Source organism: Capsicum annuum, chromosome 1 (genome assembly GCF_002878395.1).
Source record: "Capsicum annuum cultivar UCD-10X-F1 chromosome 1, UCD10Xv1.1, whole genome shotgun sequence".
Classification (NCBI taxonomy): Eukaryota; Viridiplantae; Streptophyta; class Magnoliopsida; order Solanales; family Solanaceae; genus Capsicum; species Capsicum annuum.
In genome coordinates, this window is record NC_061111.1 from 107,577,845 (window position 1) to 107,589,880 (window position 12,036).

Below are 12,036 nucleotides of genomic sequence, written 5' to 3' on the forward strand. Positions count from 1 at the left end.
CTGACGGCCAAGTTGGCAATCTGCCACAAGCTTAACGGTCCGCCAGTTGGACCGTCGCATGGGTCTTCAACTTGGAACCTTTTTTTTAGCTCTGAAGGTGCTCCAGGTTGTCCGTCGCATGACTGACAATCCACCATTTTAACTGTCAGTGACTCTTTTCTACTGTTTTCCTGAGTTTTCTCCTTCAGCTAACTCCATAACCTGGAATCACTCAAATCCACTATTAAATACAACTTTAGTTGCTTGAAAACATACTACTTTCTTGAGAAAAAAATGCAAAATGTTCTGTCAAAATACAGAATATCCACCCCAAACATCACTACTCTTACCTTTAAGATAGAAAACAATAATACCAAGGAATTTACAAATTCCTTTAACAAAGACATAAAAAAAAGATGTTAAGAATAACACATACCTTAAGCATGATTTTATAGAACGGGGAAAAGAAATGGATACTTGGACTTCATTCCCTCTTAGGCTTCCGAAGTAGCCTCTTCAACCTTGTGGTTCCTCCACAAAACCTTTATCGAAGCTATATCCTTAGTTCACAACCGACAAACTAGCTGATCAGAGATTTTAATCGAGACTTCCTCATACAACAAGGAATCCAAAATACCAATATCCTTGATAGCCATAATTAGCGCCGGATCAACCACACACTTTCTTAAAATAGACATATGAAACATTGAGTAAATGGAGCTCAAACTAGAGAGAAACTCTAATTTATATGCAACATTACCAATCCTCTTCCCCTTCTTCTCAAACCATATTACTCCTTTCATGGGAGATACCTTTAAGAATACCCAATCTCTAACCTCAAACTCTAAATTCTTATACCCCACATATACATAGAATTTTTTGTACCTTTGGGCAGCTTTAAGCCAATCCCAAATCACCTTCACCTTCTTTATGTCTTGGCGAACCAAATCCCTACCAAAATGTCTACTTCACCAACCTCGAACCACCCAATAGAAGACCTACATCTTCTACCATATAAAGTTTCAAAAGAAGTCATCCCAATACTAGAGTGGTAGCTTTTATAATACACAAACTATATATATGGAAAACAATAAACCCAACTACCACCATATTCAATCACGCAATCTTGAAGCATATTTTTCAATGTCTAAATAGATATTTTTGCTTTCCCATCCAACTGCTAATGGAAAGATGTAACGCCCCGAGAGTACACCCTGAACGCCACACGGTGCTTATGGTTCCAAAAGACCACAAGCTAACCTATGACTGGTACTGCTGTGAGCACTGAGTATAACTAATAACAAAAGATCATATGCAAAATTTAACTAAAAAATGCCATAAGATTTTAAAACATAATTTTGATAATGTCTATAAAACAATACTGATAATACTAATAAAATAACTGAAAACTGACTAACTGTCTGTACTAGTCTGAAAAGCCTCTACTGATTGACTATGGAGCTGATGGGACAAACCTGCAACTAACTCTGACTAAATAGAAAATATTGAACTGTTAAGGTAAATTGAGATAAATAAACCATGTCCTTGAAGTATAAGGACTCCCTACTGCTACAGCTGATAATCTGGTATGTCTATGCCCAATCAGAAAATTGACCATTCAAACCTACGATATTAAACATCATAGTGCAAGAAACGAGTATGCGATCAGTACTTTGAATGTACAGGTATGCTAAATGAGGTTAGGCTGACATGCATAGGTTATGTGCATGAAGTAAAGACTGACTGAATATCATGAGATAATTGAATAACTAACATGAATATGTGAATGCTGTAAAATTATGCTGTAAAATCTGATAATGTATGACCAAGAATATAATATGATTTTGAAAATATTATGTAAATTAAAGTACTAAAATTTGATAACTGCATAACTGATAAATGTATGCTAAGGTTAATGCAAACCTGAATTGAAGTATACTGAATACTATACTGACACTGTAGGTGGTATCATCTAACCGACATGACCCACTCTGAACTGATTGGAGTTTAACCCATGACCTAGTTGAAAGGGTGTTAGTATCGTGCCATGGATACTAACAATGGCTATGTGGATCCACTAAGCTACTGAAAACCAGGACGCCAAGCTAAACTAATGGGTGACACCTGTGCGGAGTCAATCCTAATCTAGCGGGTGAATCTTGGGAGGTAGTCAAGACTAAACTGATGGGTGACTTTTCATCCTATGAAAGCTATGTAGTTTGTTGAACACAGGGGCTTCTACTAATGACTTTGAATAACTGACGGGGAAGCCGCCATCCATGCATTTGATCGGTTTTAAATCCTACTTCCAACTGAAGGACACTGAATTCTGAACTGATCTAAGTTTAAATGATTATGATGACTGACAGAACTAATAATGCTCATGGTATATTCTGAAATCATTCTATGGGTACTTAAACTATGAAAAATAGCTAAATTTCGAGTATTCAAACCCCCAGGACATGATAGCAATAATAGCATGATCATACTAAAACATTGAGGACATGACATGTAGTTAATATTCAAAACTCATTCTTTGAGGCATTTCATCAAACACTTGCAATGCATGGCTTAAGCATAGGAATAGTTTTAAACATGTAGTAGTAGCATGATTTTTATACTAAATCACCCATTAAGTCTTAAATCAGCGAACAACACCATTCAAACATGTAGGGTTTAATAACAACAACCATTTTATGTAAACATGATATAAAATTTGAAATGCATGAGAGTTCATGGACATAATTCACATAATATGTAAAGATCATGATTCTAAATATAAAAATGGATTCTTGGACTCCATGGGAAAAAAGAACCCATGGATGAACATCTAACATACCTTAGTGCTTTAATCTTGAAAGAGAATTGACTTTTCTTGAATGTTCTTGGATTGGGAATTATAATTTTGTTGGTTTCTTGAAGAAGGGCTTGAATCTTGTTCTTGGGAAATGATCTTGAGAGGAAACCCTAATTTTCTTGTTCTAGTGGAGAGGATCATGAGATATGAGAAACCAATATTTTGTCACTTCATACGATTTAATGTGTGATTTAATCCATGGGGGTGGGGTTTGAGGTGAGGAAAATTCCAAAATACCCCTAAAGAAACAAAAGAAAATTGCTGAAATCTTTAGTTGACGACTATGGTTGATGTCCCCTCACTTAGGTGATAGCTAATCACCTATGTCATCACTTTCAGGCTAGAATTTACCCTCTAGTGGCCTAGGCTGACGACTAGAGCTGATGGGTCATATCTTAGTAGATGGCTCATTATATTGGTCGTCACCTATGTGACGGCTTATCAACGCAGTCGTCACTTGGTCGACAGATAGATACTTCAAAGTAAAATGAGCATAACTTTCTACTCCGACATCAGATTAAGGTGAAACCAATTGTGTTGGAAAGAGGACTCAAAGATATTTTTTTTGTAATATAGTATGATGCATGAATTAAGAAATTCTAATATATATATTTGATTAAATTTGACCCTTACTGGATCATTTGTCAAAACTTTATCAATGAAAAAGTCCTCAACTCGTCTTTGAGTTAGGAGGATATTATGACCTCGATATATACACAAAGATATTCCCACATTATATATTTGATAATCACAAATATATATACATATAATAATTGGTTTTAAGTCTCTACGTATAGGAACAACAATTTAAATTGTAGCCCAAAAATGTGGGGTGTTAAATTATCTTACCCTTGGGGACATTCATCCTCGAATGAGACTGGTTAAACTGGGAGTACTGTACTAAGGTAACTAAGAGCATATCCTGAACATACATGAATCTGGACTTGATTGAATAACTGATTCTGGGCATGATACCTGAACTGAACTGGCCTTGTAAATACATGCAGTGAAATGAGAATGGTTATAAGTCTAAGTTAGAAATGAGACATTTGCGTAAAAAATCACAACATGGCTAAAATTTTGTAATATGGGACACGAGAATACAAAAAGTCATTTAGGATAGAGTTACTAAGTCTTATGTACTGTAACTACTAACTTACAATCTTAGCCACACTTCTCAACTACTCCCTCAACTGTACTTTCTACTTTAACACCGCACTTCACTTGAGGCTACTAAAAATATTTACATGGGCATTGATTACTATATCTACTGAGGTCTGAGCTAAACTAAATTCTCCCACTGTGTTCAAGCCTGTTCGAATCTATAAAATGCACACATAACACTGTAATACTAGTTTGAGTCATGAATTCAATACACTCTGTATTTTCATAACTTCCCATCTCTTGAATAATTTTGATTACCCCTTCAGTAACTAAATACATCTCTTACTAGCCATTCACTAACACGTAATGTATTTATCCACTTACACACCAACATGAAATTCAAGCCTATCTTCATAATTATAGCCTCGAGTAAAACAAGCATGCAACAATCTTTCCTTAATATGAAACATTTACTCTCTCCCATCTAAGAAATTGCTCATCACTACATCATTTCAAAATGAGAGGTCATTGAAAGGCTAAAACATGAGGACTTGAAAAATGAATGAACACTATACAGAACTTGACACTTCACTAAGGCCTGAGGAATAGAATATCAATATCATGGATTCATCAAGAGACCTAAACTGAGGATATACATAACATAATCTGAATTTTGCTGATCATTAGGTGTCTTGCATAATTACTGGAATTGTACATACTGTAAAGCATGGGCACAGGAGTCATGAGCTACATGACCTAAGTTTGGAGTTTCTAAATTTATGGAACATGATTCTTACTATTGAGTAGACTGGAACACCTCATACTAGGAACTGAGAGAGTACTTGATTTTTGATAAGGTGCACGAATATGATCTATGATTATAGAGCTAACATGTAAGGTATGAATAGATATCATGATGACTGAAAAACCTTACACTAAGATAAGAATGGGTTGAGTATCTTCCTCTTCTACTGATGTTCTACAATACACTGGAATCATTACTAGAATCTAAGAGCCTAACTTGGTTACTTGTTCTATCATCTCCCCCTTAGAGTTAAGCCATCATTCTAAGTATGGGAACCACTTAATCAATATCTATAAACTGAACTGAAACCACTTTACTCTAGATTCTGAGATATAACAATACTCATAAACACTACAGTCACCTTGAAAGACTGCACCTGAAAATGTAAAAACTTATTGCTGATACTTTCTTTAGAGATAGAACTCTTCGCTTTCTATAGACCCAAATACATCATGTAACAACTTAAGAATCGACCAACTTAGAATTCTCAACTCTTCTTTCTATTAGCTCAATCTTCAAAGAATCAAACTTAGATTCTAACACTTAATATGGATATTCCCAAACCTTGTAAGGAAACATACTAACTTCCTTCATAACCGACTAATATCACATCTCTAAACTTATATACACCATGGGAATTACCATTTCACCAATAATATATACTTTCAAATCAACAAACTTAAATTCTTGTCTTGCATACACTGTTTCAAGCCTACTTATTCACCTTTCATGCAACTAGCCCCATAAATGCAAATTCTACTGAATTTAGATAATACTATCACCATTTTACTGCTGCTAAACATTTGGGTTCATACTTCTAACCTAGGTCATATGCTATTATATGATTCTGAGGAGGAATCTAACAGCACATCTGACTTTGGATAAATGCATAATTTTCATGAATCATGAATAAAATCTTTCATACTGTGGGAATTGTCTGAAAAAACTTCTATTTGTACGGATTTAAGCTTGATTATTTCTATTACCTTGAAATCAAGGAAGGGCTTGCATCAATAGAGCAAGATGAGAATCTATATAACTTTCTTAGAGGACTTTTCTGTAGAATGATCTGAGATATGAAAGAAGGGAAACTTTTCATAAAATGTCTTGTAGCCTCTTGTCCATAAGTGTGGCGCACTTCACACCCATGCACAAAACTCTACTTGATGTGGATTTCAGCCTTACTAGGACACTTTAAAACCTTAGGCTCTGATACCAAGTTTGTAACGCCCCGAGAGTACACCCTGGATGCCATACGGTGCTTATAGTCCTGAAAGACCACAAGCTAACCCATGACTGGTACCTTCTATGAGCATTGAGTATAACAGATATCAAAAGATCATATACAAAATTTAATAGAAAAATTCCATAAGGTTTTAAAATATAATTTTGATAATGTTTTTAAAACAATACCGACAATATTGATAAAAGGACTAAAAATTGACTAACCATCGGTACTAGTCTGAAAAGCTTATACTGACTGATTGTGGAACTGATGGGACAAACCCACAACTATATTTGACTGAATAGAAAAGACTAAAATAATAAGGTAAACTAAGATAAATAAACCATGTCCTCAAAGTATGAGGACTCACCACTACTACAAGCTGATAATCTAGTATTTCTATGGGTGATAAGGGAACTGAGCATTCAAACCTATGATATTAAACATCATAGCACAAAAAATAAGTATGCAATCAGTACTTTGAATGTACTGTATGCTAAATAAGGTTAGGATGACATACATGGGTTATGTGCCTAAAGTAAAGACTGACTAAATATCATGAGATAACTGAATAGCTAATATGAATATGTAATGTTGTAAAATCTGATAATGCATGACCAAGCATATAACATAATTTTGAAAGTAGTTTGCAAACTGAAGTACTTAAATCCAATAATTGCATAAATGATAACTATATGCTATGGTCAATGAAAACCTAAACTGAAGTATACTGAATACTAAATTGAGACAGTCGTAGGTATCATTAATCGACATACCCCGCTCTAAACTGATTGGGATTCAACCTATAACCCTAGTTGAAAGGGTGTTAGTACCATTCCACGAGTACTAATAATGGCTATATGGATCCACTAATCTATAGAAAACTAGGATGCTAAGCCTAAACAGATGGGTAACACCTGGGTAGAGTCAAACCTAATCTAACGGGTGACCCCTGGAAGGTAGTCAACCTTAAACTAACAGTTAACTCCTCATCCTATGCTGGCTACATAGTTTTGGAACATAGATTCTTCTACTAACAACTCTACCTACCTAGCAGGGAAGCCGCCATCCCTGCATTCACTCGGTTCTAAAACCTACTCCCAATTGAAGGACACTAAATTCTGAACTGATCTAAGTTAACTTACTATGATGATTGATGGAACTGGTAATGCTTATGGTATATTTTGAAATCATTCTATGGGTACTGAAAACTATGTAAAACAGCTAAATTTTAGGTAAACAAACCCCCAGGAATCGATAGCAATAATAGCAAAATCATACTAAAACATTAAGGATATGACATCTAGTTAATATTCAAAACTCATTCTTTGAGGCATTTCATCAAACACTTGCAATGCATGGCTTAAGCATGGGAATAATTTTAAACATGTAGTAGTAGCATGATTCTGATACTAAATCACTCATTAAGTCTTAAATCAGCAAACAACACCATTCAAATATGTAGGGTTTAATAATAACAACCATTTAATGTAAACATGATATAAAATTTGAAATTCATGAAAGTACATGGACATAATTCATAAAATATCTAAGGATCACGATTCTAAAATTGAAAACAGATTCTTTGACTCCATGGGCAAAAAAGACCCATGGATGAACATCTAACATACCTTAGATACTTATTATTGAAAGAGAATTGACTTTTCTTGAACGTTCTTGGATTGGGAATTATAATTTTCTTTGTTTTCTTGAAGAAGGGGGCTTGAATTTTGTTCTTGGGAGATAATCTTGAGAGGAAACCCTAATTTTATTATTTTTGAGAGTGGAGAGGGTAATGAGTGATGAGAAACATATATTTTATCACTTAATAGGGTTTAATTCATGATTTAAGTCATGGGGTAGGGTTTGAGGTGAGGAAAATTCCAAAATACCCCTAAACAAACCAAATAAAATTGTAGAAATCTTTATTGACGTTCAAGGTTGACGGCCCATCACTAAGGTGAAGTCTCGTCACCTAAGTCGTCACTTGCAGGCTAGAATTTACCCTCTACTATCCTAGGTTAATGAAGAGAGCTGATGGGTTATCACTTAGTTGATGGCTTGTCAGCTTGGTCGTCATCTATGTGACGGCTTATCAGCGTAGTCGTCACTTGGTCGACAGATAGATACTTTGAAGTAAAATGAGCATAACTTTCTACTCTGATATTGGAATAAAGTGAAACCAATTAAGTTAGAAAGGGGACTCAAAGATATTTATTTTGGTACACAGCATGACACCTGAATCGATATTTCTAATAGATACACTCATTTAAATTTGACCCTTTCTGGAGAATTAGTCAAAATTCTATCAATAGAAAAGCCCTTAACTCGTCTTTAAGTTTGGAGGATATTATGACCTCAATAAATACACAAAGATATTCCCATATCATATATTTGATAATTTAAAATGTATATACACTGAATAATTGGGTTTTAAGTCTGTACGTATAGGAACAATGATTTAAATTCTAGCCCAAAAATTTGGGGTGTTACAAAAGTAGTACTAAGGCTCACCATAGTCCCTAAACCTTTTTGAAACAACCGCCAAAAGTGTGATGATAATTGAGCACCACTATCTAACATGATAGAAATAGGTGTTACAAAAGTAGTACTAAGGCTCAATTTCTTGATATAACCCTTCGGGTGTAAATGCTCAACCTTCACTTGTTGACACTGATGTTGGGTGTATTTAATGCCTAAGTACCATAATTGACCCATCTATTAGCTAAATTTTTAGATTAAAGTTCCTGGATTCATATGTTTTTATTTTACTTTTGATGTAAATAAGCTAACCTAAATGATTAGGACGGCCGCAATTGTAAAATAGGCACATAGAGACATAAAGGAACAATGGAATATTGATGGCATATGACACAAGAAAATTAGCATAATTGGAGGTAGTGTGGCACCACAATAATTATAACCCAAGGCTATTTAGTCTTATAAGTTAAGTCTGGGGACTTGGGGGATTACTAGAGAAAGTCTTAAAAATACCCCAAGCTGATTTGGAACGATCATTCTAAAAAGTTTAAAGGAGAAGCGGCGGCTAATATATCTTTAGGAGAAGGGTTCATCTTGTAATCTGCAAACAACACCAAAATATCTTTAGAGTTTGGTATGGTTAGTTTGATTGATTTGATGTTCTTTTTATTCATGAGTGCCTAAACCTTTTAGTTACGATTATGGGATCCTTATAATTTACAATATACAGTATGGGTTTTTGAATTCATTCAACATTTGTTTCTTATATCCTATTCTCTTCAATTATAATCAATTTTAATGGCTGCAAACATTGACAGTGTTTCATAAACTACAGCTTGCTCGAATAGATAAGTTGTTGCTAGGAAAAGAGAGTGACAAGGAGTTGGAGTTTTCAACCTCTAGCTTATGAGTAAATGTCTTAATCGGATTAATGACTTAGGAATTGTGTATAATTACTTTAAACACTTTTGGGTTCCATGCATTTAGCCACCAAACTGGCCACATCTCACTTAATATTTTTCCACCAATAGATTTCCTTAATATTATGATACATCTTCTTCAAACTAGGATTAATGGCGTAATGTGACACATGAGCCTCAGCCAAGACCTCTCTCACAACCTATCTATCGAGAATGCACAACCTCTCTTGGTATGACAAGGTACCATCACCATCAATCTCAAAGGCCATTACTTTCTGCTTACCTATATCAACTATGATTTAAATCATAATAGTATCTAATACTTGCTTATATATCACCTCAGCACCAAGAGATGACTTTGCCACCTCTTGAACAATCGCACCACCATCATCTTAGTCCAAGCTATGAACTCCAAGGTTAACCAAATGGTGAATGTACTTTACTAATTCCTATTTATCCTCATCCACATGAGTTAGACTCCTCATGGATAATATGCTAAGAGCATCAAAAACCATATTAGCTTTACCCGGGTTGTAGTGAAGACTCATGTCATAATCCTTAAGTTGCTCAAACCCTCTCTTTTGCTTGAGATTTAGATCTTTTTGAGTGAAGTCTTATTGCAGACTCTTATGATCAGAAAAGATATCCATATACATTCCATACAAATAATGATACCAGATTTTTCATACGAACACCAAAACTAACAACTCCAAACCATAAGTCGGATAATTCTTCTCATGCACCTTTAACTACCTAGAGGCATAAGCTACAACCTTGCCATGCTGTATCAAAATGTAACCAAGCCCCACATGGGACACATCACAATAGACCAAAAATCAATTAGTTCTTTCAGGCAAAGTCAAGACTGGAGCTAAAGTTAGCTTATTCTTCAGCTTCTCAAAACTATACTTGCAAGCATCGGACCATAAGAACCTTACCTTCTTCTAAGTTAACTTAGTCAATAGGGCAGCAAGGGAAGAGAAAATCTCCATAAATCTCCTGGAGTAATGGGCTAAACCCAAGAAGCTTCGAATATTAGTTGGAGTCATGGATCTAGGTCATTTCTTAACCACTGCAATCTACTGTGGATACATCATGATCCCTTAACTAGTATGACATGACCCAAAAAAGTGACAATATTTAACAAAAATTTACATTTCAAAATTTGACATACAACTGTTAATCCTTCACGGTCTGTAACACTATACGAAGGTGATCAGTATACTCTCCATCACTCATTGAGTATACCCAGATGTCATCTGTAAATAGAATGATGAACAAATCCAAAAATTGGTAAAAGAGACTATTCATCAAATCCATGAATGTCTTAGGGGCATTAGTCAACCCAAAAAACATAACCAAGAACTCAAAATTCCTATATGGGAATGAAAAACAGTCTTAAGGATATCCACCTCCCTAATCTTTAGCTGATGATATCTGAATCAAAGATCGATCTTGGAGAAAAACTTAGCACCCTAAATTTGATCAAACAAATCATCTATACTTATAAGAGGATACTTATTCTTCACCGTTACCTTATTCAATAGTCAGTAACCAATACACATACAAAAGGAACCATCCTTCTTATGCACGAACAATATTGGTGTACCCCACGGGGATACACTAGGATGGATAAAACCCTTGTCTAGAAGATCCTTTAAATGGTCTTTAAGATCCTTTAACTCAGATGGTTCTATTCTATATAGGGGAATAAAGATAGGATGAGTGTCCAAAACAAGATCAATCCCAAAATCAATCTCCCTATTGGGAGGCACACCAAAGAGGTCACAGGAATAACCTCAAGAAGTTTATTCACCACTGAGATAGAATGTAAAAAAGGACTCTCCAAGTTAGAATCTTTAACCCAGACCAAATGATAAATACATCCCTTGGAAATTACCTTTCGAGATTTAAGATAAGATATAAATCTCTCCTTATGAAATACCTATGTTCCTAGACCTTGGAAAATTTCCAAGATTTCTGGTCTCTAGATAGGATAAAACTAGGGGAAACTACTCATACACTGGGATACGAGTGATATAGATTAGTCGTATGCTTACCAGTATTGGTTGGTGGGTTGGATTTGGTTTCTGGAATGGGTACGACTTGGGTAGTACGAGTCATATTGGTGGATACGGGCTTCTTGGTTACTTTGCTTAGAATTAGACTTGGTAACTTAAGTTGAATTTGAGTATGAATGGATCACCATGAGCCGTAATCCAGGATACAAATTGTACTCGTATGGTGTTCAGTTTTCAATCCTCCTGGGATTCTATTCATCCCGGGGTACGGATCATGGGTACTAGTCATATACTTGGATAGGAGATGGTTTAGGGTGAGTCATACCTTGGATAGTGTTGGGTCTAAGGGGGATGTCCTTGGGTAAGAGTTATGGGTACTACTTGTATTGAAGGGTATGACCGATATGGATAGTCGAACCCACCTGACAGAATTTATGGGAGTTCAAGTGAGGGTAATCTAGAGATTTCTCACCTTAACCAAACAAGGCCCTATGACTTATATTCCTATTGGGAGGTTATTTGCCTTATTATTCTATTCATTAACATTCAAAAATTTCTCATAAACACTCTACAATTTGCTCTAAAGCTTTTGGGTAAAGAAAGGCTAGGGTTTCTTCTTAAGGATTAATTTGGGGCTTGAGTTG